General features: G+C 37.3%; 1 non-coding gene and 1 pseudogene across 1 annotated transcript; one reads left to right on the plus strand and one right to left on the minus strand.

Moving 5' to 3' along the window:
* Positions 1–6,459: 6,459 nt before the first annotated feature.
* Positions 6,460–6,532, minus strand: trnaa-agc (transfer RNA alanine (anticodon AGC)). Its single transcript has one exon. It is a non-coding gene; the product is annotated as a tRNA-Ala (tRNA).
* Positions 6,533–6,622: 90 nt separating this feature from the next.
* On the plus strand, positions 6,623–15,589 carry LOC113076569 (bromodomain-containing protein 8-like; annotated as a pseudogene).
* The last annotated feature ends 950 nt before the right edge of the window (positions 15,590–16,539 follow it).

Genomic DNA, 16,539 nt, shown 5'->3' on the forward strand with positions numbered 1-16,539 from the left:
AGCTTTGACATCACAGGAGTAAATTACATTATAAACATGAAAAAACAGTTATTTTAAACATTAAGATTTTACAACACTCCTGTTCTTACGTGTTTTCGATTAAATAAATACAACCTTGGGAATCATAAGAGACTTCCTTCCAAAACATTTTTACATTTTAAAAATTCAACCTTTTGTACAGTTTATACATATGTGAATGAATTTCGAAAGCTGTGATAGAAGAATAACAAACTTTAAAGGATAGTTCACCCAAAATTACAGTTCTGCCATCATTTACTCATTGTCATGAGTTTGTTTATTCTGTTGAACACATACACACACACACACACACACACACACACACACACACACACACAAACACACACACACACAAAGATATTTTGAAGAATGCTGGCAACCAATATGGAAGTCTTCTATGGCTTACAGCAAATTCATATAGGTTTGGAACAACATGAGGGTGACAAAATGTTAATTTTTGAGTGAACACTCACTTTAATGGAGTTTTTAGTATTTTATAGTATTTTAATTTAGCAATTTTTAGAGCTTAACATCACTCAGCATGAACACTCTTATTTGTTAAGGTGTTCAACAACAACAACAAAAAAAATTAAGGTTTAGAATGAATTAATTGCAACATAATATTAATTTGCATTAGTCTACAGGTAAAATACTCAAATAAAACCCCACAGCCTGAAAAGCCACCATGGCACTTTGCTTTGTTTTGATGTGTTTCTTTACAATCCGTTTTCTTGAGCACTTTGCTTATCCACTTACACCGTACATAACCCTATATTTATCTTGGGGAATTTTTCAAGTAATACAGCGCTCCTGCAGAGCAGTGCAACGTGGGTATTTTCAGGAAACACTCAGCTGTAGAAAAGAATTCGATCTGGCTCAGCTTAAAGAAAAAACAGCTTTCAATTATGACGTTCACAAGATTGCACACCTGTCCTTGGAAAGAGCTGATGGAACGTCTCTCTAGTGCTTTCTGTTTCCCCCTCACCATCTTTCTACCTTTGGTTTCTTTTATAAAAAGGTGATGGACTGCCCAGTGACATCTCTCCTTTTTTCCATCTCTACTCTCTCTCTCTCTCTCTCTCTCTCTTGTGTGATGGAGTGTGGAATAGTGGTATGATTTATCATCAGCTGAAGGCTGAGGATGGCGTCACTCTAAGAAGTGTGTGTATGTGTGTGCGCGTCACTCCGTCAGGTCCATCTGTACAGTGAGTTAGGATGGACAGTTTCTGTGAGTGTTTGTGCAGGCGCACGTGTGTAAAACCAGCCGTGCAAAACAGCTTATCATCAGAGAACAATTCTCAGATGGCGCAGTCCCTGCTGACTGAGGTTAAATCTATTTTACACCCCACACACATATGTGCTAACATTAGTCAGCCCATGTTCCATATATCAGATTTTTACACACATTCGAACAAGCCAACACATCCAAACCCACACGACTCCCCCTCTTTGTTCATTCACACACACACACACACACACACTGCTGCGTTGGTGATTTGTAGCTGTTACGAGCACGTGCGGGCCCATTGCCTCAGCGAAGTGTCATGCTGTGGTGTCACACAACACTGATAATGGTGAGGTCAAAGGTCGAGTGTGAGCAAGAGGGTGTTGGGGGCTGGGGAGCTCAGGCACTTTTGGCAAATTGGCTAATGTCCCGAGGGAGAGAGGCGGGGCAGAGCGGGGTGACACAGAGACATGACATCATAGAATCCCCCTGAGAAGAGGCGGGAGGGGAAGGTGAGGACAGAGACACGCCACCTGGAATGCCATCCGAAATGGTTAATGCACTGCTTACTGCGCACTATATACTACCATAGTATTTTTGTGGTGCATGCTAAGGCAAGAATCTCTATAGCACATATAGCATTAAGGTTAAAAATCATAAGTTCAGTCACTTAGAAAAGTAATAGTGCGCAAAAGTGAGTCTACTTTTTCAGCAGCCTCATTTCCTGGAATTATTTTTTTCCACAGAGATTTAAAAAAAGACTTTAAGAGTTATACGCTGTGAACCAAACCAACCAGCTATGAGGTTAATCAAATTCCATACTTTGATTTGAAGCATTAAGGAATAGTATTTTGTCCATATTATGGAAGTGAGTACGAACTAAAACCATTAGGTCACCAAGATTGAGCAAACTATCTTCTTTTGGTCAGTCAAACAGGTTTAAACAAACATGAGAAGGAATAAATGACGTCATAATTTTAAAAAAAAAAATTTGGGGGGGGGGGTGAACTATCACTTTAAATGTTTACAGTATATGTTATTATTCAAATCTGTTTCCATATAGAGGAAATAAATGGCATTTTTACTTCCAGAACCCAACTGTTGAACTCTGTAAAACACCTCTGCTCAACAATTTTAGGTATCATTCGTGTCTGTAGCACAAAGTGCAGTGGTACTAACTCTTAAATATGTGCAATAAAAGTAATAGAAATGTGTGCCTTAGTAAGTGCCCCTAATGAAGATATCTTGCTTTAACTCTGTAGTTAACTCTGTTTGTGTGTGTAATTCTGGGGCTCAGGTGGGTTCTGCCCTAATGAGCCAATTGAGGCCATCATGATGCATGCCCTGATTTCAGCCAGGAATACCAACACAATTTGGCCCAGAGGACACATGAAGAACACACGCACACACATACTTCAGTGAGATTTCTAACCTCAGCTAACACAAAAAGGGGTTGAGTTTAGGAAAGCGTAGACAGAAAATGTAGAGACAGAGAAAGAGAGAGGGGGGACAGATAAAAAGAGAAAGAGGTTGATGGAGTGGAGAGGGCCAGAGGCTGAGAGAGAAACTATCATCAGCCTGTGCACCGTTTCAGCTTTCTGTGCTTAATGGACTCGTGGGCAGAAAAGACAGCGGAGATGAACAGAGAGAGAGAGAGAAAGAGTTATTGAAAGTATGATGCATTAATGGCTCGTATTAATAACACAGCAGGACCAAACAAAATCATTTTGGCTCATGTCTAACTAACCACTCTCTATCCACAGTGACCAGGCCTTCCTGGGGGGAGTCCCTCTTTTTTTTGGTCCCCTTCTGGAGCCGTCTTGTGTGTCTACAGCCTAAAAAGTTAAATTATATTTAATGGGCTAGATATTGCATGCAAACTATTAGCCCTTTATCACCGCAGCAAACAATCTGTAATTTCAATATCAACTGCTCACACAGTTTTAGGTGAAAATACTTGTTGAAATTAAGACAATTAAAAACTGATTATTCAGTGTCCTGTAAAGAAAGTAGTTTACAATGCTATTACCATAAGTACCACAGTCAAAGTACACAAAACCGGAATTGTCCCCCATTTAATTATTTAATTCATAGTTTATATATTTGGAAATGTAAATTGATCGCTGAACTATAAATGTCCCCGGTTTTCAGTTCAGAAATCTTGTCACCTTAGAGAAAGAGAGAGTTTTAGAAGTCCAATTCAATTGAATTGCTGCACTGAAAGGGGAAAATGGGTCAATATTCAACCGTAGTTTCATTAGCTACTGAAAACAGGTCTTGTGTTTATGCCTCTGAGCTGTTGGTCTCCAACATCCCATTTCTTTATCTGTCACTCCTCTCTTTTGGTCTCAATATGACCTCCCTCTCTCTCTCTAGAAACAGCTGTTGTTTTGTAGCTGCTCCTTAAACCCCCTACGGGCAAGAGAAGTGAACGCAACCAACTCAACCCACACTACAAGGCTGGGCGCTTATCCTCACACATTCACCTCACATTCTTCTTTCGCCCCGGGTGTTTCTCAGCCCTTCGCTGAATAAGATGAGCCCATCAATTAAATGCAACAGCGATATTGATTCAAGTGAATGGTGTTATAACCGTGGATCCACCCGAGGACATCGTATTATGCCGATGCGTTCATTAATATTTGCTGTAGAACACAGAGAGAGCAGGTTCTCTGGTGGAGTGCTCAGAAATTCAACATGGATCTGTTAGTCTGATACTGCTGACGAATAAACTTACAGCTCAGTAGCGCAAATTGTGAAAATGCAGCAATTCAGGGATTATATTAATTAGTCATAATTCAGATAGATCTGAATATCAGTATTGTTTTGGACAATTACCGTTTCTGATTGGCATATTTGGCAGGTGTCCCGAAAAAAAGAGAACCTAGAAGGATGTTATCCACGCTCAGGCTTTAAAAAATGCAACACTCGTGGCAATTTACGTTTTGGAGAATTGGTGGATAATTCATGTTAAAGAAATGGTCCTCCCAAAAATGCAAATTTGCAGAAAATGCACTCACCCCTCAGGCTATGCAATATGAGTTTGCTTCCTCATTGGCACAGAATTGCAGAAATGTAGCATTAGTTACATAACCATATATTTAGTTAAATGGATCCTCTGCAGTGAATGGGTGCTGTCAGAAATAATGTTTAAACAGCTGATAAAAACAACACAATATACAGTTAATCCACATGACTCCACTCCATCGATTAACATTTTGTGCAGCCAAACGCTGCATGTTTATAAGAAACAAATCCATCATTAAGATGTTTTTAGCTTTCATTTGTTGCTTCCAACTAAAACATGAGTTCTACATCCAAAATACTACTTTCTCGAGTGAAAAAAGTCATCTTGTTTGAATCAGGAGAGAAATAAGTACACATCGAGCACTTTTTCACAGTTTTATCAGCTTTTTGGACTCTCATTCTGACGGCACCCATTCACGGCAAAGGATCCAATGGTGAGCAAGTGATGTGATGCTAAATTTCTCCAAATCTGTTCCAGTGAAGAAGCAAACTAATCTACATCTTGGATTGCCTGAGGGTGAGTATATTTTCAGCAAATGTTAATTTTTAGTTAAACAGTTCCTTTAACTTGTACAATTGGTACTTTTTGGTTTTACCTGCTTTACAGCCCACTGACAGCTAGGTTTGTGGTGGACATTCAAAAAATCGTCAGTTAGCAAAACAATGTTGTTAATTGAAAATATGTTTCTCATTTGTTGCCAAAAACATAGCTAACTGTCACTGCAGCTACTGCACTGCTCGCCAGTTTAGTGTTAGGGCTACAACAGTTTCTTTATGACAAAGGCACATTTACTACGGTACATCCTGATAAGAATATTCTGCTGACAAAATATTCATATTGTAATGTTTAATGGTAACTCATCCTGGCAAACCACATTCTCTCAGACAAGTATGCATGCTTAAATTATTGGTAGATCATGGGTGGCTTGATCATTTAAGAATTATAGCTTTTTTGATTTAGAGTTTGCTGTGAAGTCATGTTCTTATCGTTTAAAAAGAGTAATAGCTCTGATGGCCACAACATACTACTAGTAATGATTTCTCTTTTGAGCTTCTAAATATACAATAGGAGGTATGCAATATTTCAATAAGCATAACAACAGTGACTGTGAAAATCCTTATTTAAGTATTATATATTTCAATAAATTACATCTTTACCATAAATCGAGTAGGAGCCTCTCATAAACGGGGACTTTGAGGCAGGCATCTTCAGGGGCCTCTTAAGTGTGAATGATAGATGCGTTCAAATGCTTTATTTCGCAGTGTTCTGTTGTCACCTGGTGGCTGCAATTGAAACTACACGATTCATTTGAGCTCTATGATGTATGAACACATTTAATAATAATGTTATATAGGTTCAGTAAAGCAATAAGTGACTTATATTTTAGACATTACAATGCTTGTTTTTGATAAGTTTTGCTAACGAAAGTAGTTCCAGGCACTGTTTTGCGTGTCTGAGCAATAAAAAACGGTGTTCACTTATTGAATGAATCAGCTTTTTGAACGAATCGGTTGATTCGCTCATTAACAAGGTCAAATGCTTTGTTTCTGAATGAATCATCAATTTAAATGAATCGGTTGAATCTCACTGACTCACTCATTAACAGTCACTTGCTGTCACCTACTGGCGGTTTTAATTTCACATATCGACTTTTTTCATGTTTTAAATTATTTAAATTTCAGTATTCAACGTTTTAAGTTAAAAACAAAACATTAGGCATTTTTATACATTTTTATCTGCGGTTTAAACTCATCCATGTCCCCTCTGAGACACATTAACTGTGTAAATACATGCTATTTCAGGTGCAGGTTCCAGAAATGTTTTGTTTTGTTGAAATGAAAGAAACAAAATATTGGATAAACTGATTCTTATTCTTACCCAAAAATATGTAATGGAAGAAATAGTTAAAACTGAACACAATCGTGCTGCTCGAGCTGTGTATGAACATTTTTAGATATTTATTTGCTTCTTTTCTTTTGCATTTACTTATACTTTTACTTTCAATACTTAAGTACGTTCAAGATTTAAAAAATAATTTTAATACTTAAGTACAATAAATATCACATACTTTAAGACTCATGTAATATTCTAAACGGTGACTTCAACTTCTACCAGTCATTTTCTGGTAAGATATGTACTTTATACACCACTGACTATTTTATTAAGTTATTAAAAGTAAAGCAATAAGTGGAGGATGCGGGCATCGATCCCGCTACCTCTCGCATGCTAAGCGAGCGCTCTACCATCTGAGCTAATCCCCCTCTGTTAGCATGGGTGTTATGGCGGAAATATATTTATGTGACACCTGACAGTGTTCATAGGGGTGTTACAATATAATAGTTCCGGCGGAAGTGAGTAGAACCATCCTTTTACATACACTCAAAATGTCAACCGGGGTGGGAAGTAAGTGTTATTTTATTTCCTCAACATATTCACAATACTGTCTAAAATCAAATCACGGTGTAAATTTGATTTTTAAGTATTTTATCCTGTTTAAACAGAGTAGCTAATGCTCTTAGTAACGCCGTGGCGAGCAATTTAAGTTAGTTGTTGACGATCAATGTTTACATTGTCAACACACATTATCTCAGTCCTTGAACAAAATAAGAAATTGTACGTTGTATAGATGTAATATAAATAATTTAGTTTAACAAATGGTCTTGTGTTTAATAAATTTTGTTTTACCTAACGTCATACTACATTATAATCAGCCTTTTTATTTTACCATAATTTCCCCCCACTTTTTTGTGTAAAGATTTGCATTCAGTACAGCTTCGAATAAAACTCGTGTTTTAAACCCTAGAACACAAGATGCTGTCTGTGGGTCCGACTGAGCCCTGGTCGGTTCGGGAGAAGCTCTGTCTCGCCTCTTCTGTGATGAGAAGCGGCGATCAGAACTGGTGAGAATAGATAATTAGCGCTCATGATCACAGAACTGTGTTGAGATTGAAGGATGTTAATAATGCAAAGCTCTACTCGTAGCAATATCTGTTTTGTAGCTTTTCTTAAATGTATGAGTACATTGCTAATCATCCTTTATCAGACGTGGACTTAAAAAAGAGGATTGTGGTCATTAGTTATGATTGGGATGTAAGATGATAATTTTTGGAAGATGCGGGCATCGATCCTGCTCTCGCTTGCGTCCCAACGACTGAGCCAAAGTAAGCCCACATGAGCCAATCTCGTTTCGCTTGTGGCTTACTTTGAACCAATCGCATTTATCCTGTTGCTTACTTTGGACCAATCTCGTTTATCCTGTGGCTTACTTTGGACCAATCGCATTTATCCTGTGGCTTAATTTGGACCAATCGCATTTATCCTGTGGCTTACTTTGGACCAAACTTTTTTTTTACTTTTGGCCAAAAGCTTGACCGTATGGTCTGAGCTAATTGTATTAATTTTTTTATTTTTTTTTTCATTTACCAATAAGAAAATGTCTGATTTTTTTTTATTTAATTGATACTGTTTTAGTACATAAAATAAGCTAGCGGTGCAGCACAACACATTAAAATAACAAAGTTCTAATATTACAATTCACTTATAAGTAATCAGCAAGCATTGCTAAACAGCGGTGCGTTTCACAAAAGCATTGTTAGCTAACTAAGGTAGTTAAAGTTAGTTCCACTGAAACGACGGAACTCGGGACCATAGTTGCTTTTGGGAAACTTAACGTTACGCCTGATCAGTTGTAGTTTGTGCAGTGAAATGACTGTTGGAAAATGCTTTCATTAATGTATAAAGCATGTTTCATTACAAATTACGTTATGAGCATAGAGAATAAGATTTGAAAATGTTCCAAATACAATTCTGTGCTTAAGAATTGGGGGAAAAATCACATTTATGATTTTTAAATTGTAAATCATTGTTTTTATTTCCAAGTAATAGAGTTTGAATCTATAACCCAAGAAGTTGTGAATAAACAAAGATTACTGGAGTACATTTTACAAGAAAACTCTAGTCTTTTTACTTAAATTTTACATTTAATTTTGTGCTGTCAAACTATTAATCGCAATTAATTGCATCCAAAATAAAAGTTTTTGTTTACATAATAAATGTGTGTGTACTGTGTATATTTATTTATATATTAATACACACACACATAGATTATTATATATATATATATATATATATATATATATATATATATATATATATATATATATATATATATATATATATATATATATTCTATTATCTATTATAGTATTATAAATATTATATTCTTAAAATTGTGATTATATAAGCAACATATTTTTCTTAAATATTACACACTTGTGTGTGTATTTATAAATATACATAATAAATATACACAGTACACACACATTTGTTCTGTAATCAATTTTAATTTTTTTGGGGATGCCATAAATCGCGATTAATATTTTGATAGCACTAATTTAATTCAACGCGTTTCTTGTTTCTTTGTAATTGTTTGTGAAGTTTACTAGCGATTGTCTGTACCAAATTATATTAAGTGCATGTAATTATTTATAAAGAATAAATATATATGAATATGTTATTTTTTTTTTTTGCTAGGGTGTCTGTAAGCCGAGCCATCAAGCCCTTCTCAGAGCCTGGACGACCCCCGGACTGGTTCTCCCAGAAGGTAATTTAAATAAAGAGTGACTAGGAGTGATTTTATTAGTATTAGTGATTTGCTTGGTGATTCATATTTTAATAAGTCAATACGATCTCTGCAGCATTGTGCCTCCCAATATTCTGAGCTGCTGGAAACCACAGAGGCCCCAAAGTAAGTAAATCCCTCTCTCTCTCATTCTCAAAACATTTGTGCTGAGCGTCTTTATTAAATATTTATTGTTCTTGCGAAACCCAAAAGAGGTAAATTTTACGACCTATTCTGTGTATACAATGAAAACTAATAATCAGCATAGAAGTTGTACTTTATATTTGTGCATGGAAAGCAGTAAATATGTGAAAAAGCATTTTATGATTTTTGCACAGACTTTGTGTAATTAAACCTCTGGCTATTATCTTAGCCAGTTAGCATGTTGTAGTAGTTTTGTTGTACTAAACCTAAACTATCTATATATAGTGCATATTCACAAGTTCACTGGTAAGTTTGACGTGTTCATTCCCTGCAGACGTAAACGGGGTGAGAAAGGGGAGGTGGTCGAGACCATTGAGGATGTGATCGTGCGTAGATTGACAGCAGAGAGGATCGAGGAGCTCAAGAGGCTGATCAAAGACACACAGGAGAAATACAGGTACATCTCCACCTGCTTCTCCATCTCACTGTCTGTATCTTTCACACATATGTGATACCTGTGTGCTGTCCCTTCAGGAAACTGAAGAGAGAGGTGGATTTGATTCAGGCAGGCCATCTGGACCCTACACTGGAAGAGCTGTGGGCAGATATAGAGCTGTAAGACAATTTTGTACCGGTTTTGCATTTTTCTTTCTTTTCTATTCTTTTTTCTATATGGTCTAGTTTCAACCACCCTTGTACTGATTTCACTTTAACAAACATTATTTCACATTAGGTAAACACCTTAAGAAATGTCTGGAGCCCTTTATTGTATAAAAACATGTTTTTATGAAATGAATGCACTCTGTCATCATGAGATTGTGTGTGTTCTCTTGTCAGAAAGAGGAGGCAGGATGAAGAGCAGGCCAGAGCAGAAGAAGAGGGCGACTGAGGCAGCATATCAGGGTGAGATTTACATTCACTCAGCACTTTCAAAAGTGAATGCCTCCACAAAAGAAACAATTGTTTTAATTAAATTAACTTAGCAGAGTAACATATTGCTGATGCACTTGAAAATAATATTAGTTTACCATGCATCTTATTGCAAACATTGCATGTTTAATACTAGGAAATTTCAGTTTTTATTACTTTGGGCTTGTTTCTGGCACTGAAATGTTATTTTGCATAAATACATTAAATACATTTGTTTTGCATTAAAACAATAATACATTTTTCTCTTTCTTTCCAGTTCGTCAGGCAGCTAAAAATACACCCAAGAGAGTTCCCAGCGTGACCGTACGTTCTCCACCCAGTGCTAGTTTTCCAAGCCTGGACGTCTTGCAACCAGAAACACTGCAGCCAATGACAGATGAATCCTGTGCCAGTCCCATGGTGAATTCCTACCTCTGTTTTATTAACATTTAAACTTAAAGCTGATTCTAATGAGAGATCATACTCATGATTCTTCGCCTAGGCTCAAGGACTGACCGTCTTCCATGGCTATGTCAGAGGTCACGGGTCCAGGGCCTAAAGAGTCAGGTCTGCCCTATGGTAGATGACTCCCCGCAGAAGAAGCACCTCGTTTCAAAAGCCACACCACCTCCCTCCCCCGCTGCTGTCTGAACTGCTGAAGAAGGGCAGTCTCATCGCTGCCAGCTCTAGACTTGTGAGTGTGGGATACTGTGAAGCAATGTTTGAGCTTTTGGATTTAAGGGGCATGTCACAGCAAGCAGGATTTTGCCTGTCCCAGAACCATTTTACATTTCTCGACTTTACATTCATGTTTACTTTATATTGTCTTATAAATAAAGTCACCAGAAACCCCATGGTTCTAACCTTTACAGTGTAAAGCTCCCTCTTCAGGCCAACCCATTTGTACTAACTAAACTGCAGATATGGACAATCAGAAATCTTGATATTTACGTCACAAAGATTAGCACATTAACATTTAACAACAAAGGCTACACTGAGTTTTCTGCATTTTGATAAGGGCCGAGCTTTAAGTACTCTTTTCATGTGCAACAATGTTAGCTGGGCATAACAAAGTACATTTATTGTTTTTGGGGCCGTTTACACCAAACACTTTATTTAGATTGTGCTTTGCTGCTTTTAGGTCAGCATTTGAGAGGTGCTGTGAAAAAAACGTGTGTTTACTAATAAGAATCAGAAAGCAGCTCGTACATCAAGTGTTGTTTTATGGTTATGTACTGTTATAGTTTTTATTAATGTTTTTGTTATATATATATATATATATATATATATATATATATATATATATATATGTTACTTGTTTTATTAGTAGTTTTCTCATATTAATTAGGCAAGATTTAGAATTTTTGTGCAAGGTTTTAATCATATTTAGGCTATTTTAATTTATTTCAGCCTAATTAAATTAACAAAATTAAATTAACAAAAATGTTTCATAAATGTTTTTAGTTAACGAAATAAACCCAGTGTAGAAGCTAAATACTGAAAGTTTTTGGTGCAAGAAACCTTACCTAGCATTAAAAGTGGAGAGTGTGTTTGTAGATTTTGCGATTGGTTTCTCGTATTGCTCTGTGTGTGTCTGTTGGGCAGGTGGTTGAAGGTGATGTGGCCACATGTTTGAGTAAATGGATCACACGGAGTGGAGCTTCACACTGCTGCAACCGCTCTGCCTGCTAATCAAGACATTACAGCTGGTAAACAAAGACACATTTTTCTTTCTCTAATGTTTTAATTGTCTCTCTTCAACATTAACATTTTCTGTGTCATTGAACAGACTGAATTTTGAGTCATGCTGTTTGTTTTTGGTTTGATTTACTTTAGCACAATTCTTTTGCATTTTTACAATGCGCCTGCATGCCAAGTTCTAGATTTCATGCTCTCTGTAGTACATTATTTCCATGTAGTTTGATTATTGTGAGAGTAGCTGTGTGCTTAAGTGTGTGTATGTTTTGTACACTGTATGTGTGTGTCTCTGTGTCAGATGCTCCTACGTTATCTCGTCTGTTGGAAAGCGCCACCCAGCGCAGCCACCTGTCATTGCTGATCCCCCTAAGCCCCCCACAGTGGTCCTCCCAGCCCCGGACCACCTCTCTGTGCCCAAAACAGGTCTCTGATTTCCTCTCTTCCGCACTCTCTCTGTAGAACTGTCCTGTATGTTTTTGCTCTGGCAGTCTGTTCCTGTTTGTGTAGTTCATTTTCATCCAATCATAAATCACTCCGAGTGCAACTGACAGATATTCTAGAATAAACAGTTAAATACAAAACAAAGTTTGTGGTCAACAAGATTTTGTATTTTTTTATGTTCTTGAAGAAAATCACTTATGCTTACCAAGGCTGCATTTATGTAATCAAAAATAAAGTAATACTATGAAACTTTAGTACCATTAAAAATAACTGTTTTCCATGTTATTATATTTTTAAATATAATCTATTCCTGTGATGCAAAAGCTGAATTTTCAGGATCAATTACTCCAGGTTTCAGTGTCACATATTCCTTCAGAAATCATTCCAATATGCTGATTTGCTGCTCAAGAATATTTCTTCTTATTAGCAATTGTTTTTTTCAGCATTCTTTGAATAAAAATAAATATATTTTTAAACATTCTAAATGTATTTGTCACTTTAGATCAATATAATACATCCTTGCTGAATAAAAGTATTAATTACTTTCAAAAGTAATGGCACTGACAGGCAAAGGCCAATTCAGCCAATTTTGGGTTTGGAAGAAGGATAAGACTGAAAAAATTATGACAGAATTTCTGGGTAACCTAACCCTTTAAAACGTTTGTGTTTTTTTTCCTCTTAAAAAAAGGGCACACATGAAAGAAATGAACCATAGTAGAGTACTCTAAGTGATGTGTTTCCTGTTGTGTGCAGGAGCTGCAGCCATTTGCTGAAGGTTCTGGTGCAGAAGCAGTAATGTCAGGGTCATCCACGCCGGCTGAGGTGGAGGGGAAGGAGGCAGAGCTGGTGGAGGAGGACACAGTGATGTCAGTGTCATACATGGCCACGAACTGGACCTGGAGACAGTGGGAGACATCATTGCAATCATAGAGGAGAAGGTAATATGCACACAAACACATGTGTATGGTTGGGATGTGCGATTGGTTGCTACTTCATGTCATGTCAAAGGGATAGTTTATCCAAAAGTTTAAGTTCTGTCATCATATACTTTGCCCCTCCAAGTAAACCTGGACAAGTTTCTATTTTCTGTTGAGCACAAAAAATATATTTGGAAGAATTGTTGCTAACCAACCAATTGACTTCCATAGTATTGAAAAAAATACAATGGACGTCCGCGTGTACCATTCATCTCTCTGACCAATTTATTACAGACTCCTAAACAGAAAACAGTTCAAAAAAGCTTTTCCTTTCTGTTGCCAAAAAGTAAACTAATATATCTGTCTTAGGTGGACGATCCTGTGGAGGCTTTGGACGCAGCCGCAGTGGAGGCAGCTCTCTCCTCTCTGTGAGGACCCAGCGGTCAATGGCCACCCCCTCACCAGTCCTTGGGAGTCACAGACTTTAAGGCAGCCGAACCAGAGCCCATCGTCCAGCAGAGTCCTGCCCCAGCGGTCACACAGAGCAAGCCCTGAGCCTGGGGTGGTGCAAGGAGAAATGGAGGTTCTGGTAGAGAAGGCTACAGAACCGAAGCAGTTGATGAAGTGACAGGGGACACTGTGGCACCTGCCGCCCCTGAACACAGAGCAGAGCCAGGACTCTGAGGTTAAGACTGAGGGTGAGAGGGAAGGAACGGAAGAAGGAGGGAAGGAGGAAGCGCAGCAGGAGAACAGAACCTGAGTCCAGTTGTGAAGTGTGAGGGGGAGGACTGGGTTCAGCCAGACACCATGACGCCCTGTCTGGACTCAGAAGATAGCTCAGCCATCGGCGAAAGACACAAAGGTATTAGCAAAATGAAACCTGACTTATGCATATGCTGTTCTTTTTAACTTTCTATTCATCTTAGAATCATGAACAAAAATGTTTCATGTTTTCCACAAAATAATGAAGCAGCACTGTTTTCATCATTGGTAATAAGAAGAAATAATGCTACTTCAGCAGCAAATCAGCATATTAGTATGTATTTCTGAGGATCATAGTGACACTGAAGAACTGGAGTGTTGATACTGAAAATTCAGCTTTGCCATCACTGGATTAAAATACATTTTAAAATATAAAAGTTATTTTAAATTGTAACAATAGTTCACAATATTAACATAAAAAAACACTATAAAACACATTTATAGTGTCAGATAGAAAGCATAAAATACAACAAATGTATTTTTCTAGAAAGGGAATGAACAAAGATACTGATGACCTCCACAAATGTCAAAAAAGGCCACTTATGAAGTCATAAGATTGCTTTATTTGAGTAAAAGATCAAATGTAAGTTATTAATCACTAAAAATTATACCTTTTGAAACTTCCCCCTCTTATTTGCATTCAAGTATGTATGAAAGACACATTGGACATCAAACCTGGTCTGAAGCATGTTGACATGATTTATTTAAAGACTGGGAATGCAAATGAGATTTGAGCTGTAGTGAATTGGAAGAAAACGATTCATTAACAACATAATTAGGAAATCGGCAAAAACAAAGCTCTCTTTTTTTTCTGTAGAAAAGAAATTCAGAAGAATTAGAATGACCAAAATGGCACTTTTAACCCTTTTGACCTAACATAGGTACCTTTTGAGATTTTAATGTTAGTATTTTAATAATTAAAAAATAAATTAAAATGTTCTCGGTTCTCTGATGCTGGTTAATGGTCACATGACATAAAGGGAAAACAAGTAGTGTTTTTTAAACCATTAAAAACACTACTTTTTTTAATTGTTAAAAAAAAATGTAAACTTCATCAGCTCACAAGCCCCATGCATTTCCCTCACAGAATGACTTGAAGGATGAAGAAGTAACTGTTAATTATTCCTCCTTCAATGCTGTAGGAGGTGAAGGAAGAGGATGGAGGCAGTGAGGTGGATGCTGGATGAAGGGATGGAGATGAAAAGAGTGTGGCGATGGGGATGGAGAGGGCCGTATCTCTCAGAGGTTGATCCTACATGCCAGTGAGAGTGAGGATGGATACGGCAGTCCACTCTCAGCGCTACACCTACAGCCGACTCCATCGCCAAGCAGCCCCCTGCCTCCAATCTCAGTTGTGAGTGTTTTGTGTGTGAGCTTTGTTTCCTGTGGTGTTTCCCAATCTCTCCATTTGCCCTTTACACAACACCCTCCTCAGCCTCCATGTGCCAGTGAAGATCAAGAAGGCCCTTGCCAGGCTCCAGAATGATCCTGGAAAGAAAGCCATCATGCTGGGTATGGCGGGCCCAGCAGCCCCAATCCCACCCGGTGAGACTATCTCAGCTGCTAGTTTGTGATGAGCTCTCACTTGTAGACACAAATGTTGTATGCTTTTGTCAATTATTGTTTCAGGTATGCAAGTGTGTTTCTGCAGCCTGTGTCTGATGACATCGCCCCTGGTTATCACAATATTGTACACAGGTATCAAAATGAGACTCTCTTACTTTTTTGAGTGTCTAGGGCTCTGTAATTTTTGTGATACAGAAAACGTGACCATAATAATGGAATCCAGTCATAAAAACTCAATTTATTGTTTGACACCAAACGGCAAATTTTGGGTGAACAAATCTGTGAATAATTAACCAAATCAAGATAAGGATAAGTATCTTAAGTATGAATAATAATAATAATAAAGCTGTATTAAATCATAAATCCAACCAAATTAAAACAGATAACAGAATTTCTGAATGAATTAATGAATGAAATGGTTCATAGGGCCCTATTATTATAAAAATTATGATAGATTATTAAATTAAAGTGTCATGTATTAATATAATATGATTTTTTTTTTATTAAAATATATTAAATTAATTTATTAAAATATTAAAATGTAAACATGGAATGTGCAACCAGTAAAACACAGTTTGGGAAAAAATAAAAGGTTTCATGGGATAGTAAAAATTTCATTTTGGTTAAACCTTTAATAAATTGGTTTAATAAATTGTTGAATAATAAACATTTTGTTACTTCAAGGCAATAGATATGCTTTTTAATCACTAAAATGTTTAATATTTAATTTAACCATAAAAAAAACATGATCCAGACAAATAAAAACCAAAAATAACTTTATCCAGAAAGGTATAAAATGAAATTTTTGTGAAGTGAGTGAAAGTGACATACAGCCAAGTATGGTGACCCATACTAGGAATTCGTTCTCTGCTTTTTAACCCATCCAAAGTGCACACACACACCAATGAACACACACCCAGAGCAGTGGGCAGCCGTTTATGCTGCGGTGCCCGGGGAGCAGTTGGGGGTTCAGTGCCTTGCTCAAGGGCACCTCAGTCATGGTATTGAGGGTGGAGAGAGCGCTGTTCATTCACTCCCCCCACCTACAATTCCTGCCAGCCCGAGACTCAAATTCACAACCCTTCGATTGAGTGTCCGACTCTCTAACCATTAAGCCATGACTTCCCCACTCAAGGTCTTCAGGATAACTAAACTTCCAAGCAGGTGTGATTTGGTAGCTGGTTGGAGCTAAACTCTGCAGAGCTGTGGC

This window comes from Carassius auratus, unplaced genomic scaffold (assembly GCF_003368295.1).
Source record: "Carassius auratus strain Wakin unplaced genomic scaffold, ASM336829v1 scaf_tig00020717, whole genome shotgun sequence".
In the NCBI taxonomy this organism is placed as follows: domain Eukaryota; kingdom Metazoa; phylum Chordata; class Actinopteri; order Cypriniformes; family Cyprinidae; genus Carassius; species Carassius auratus.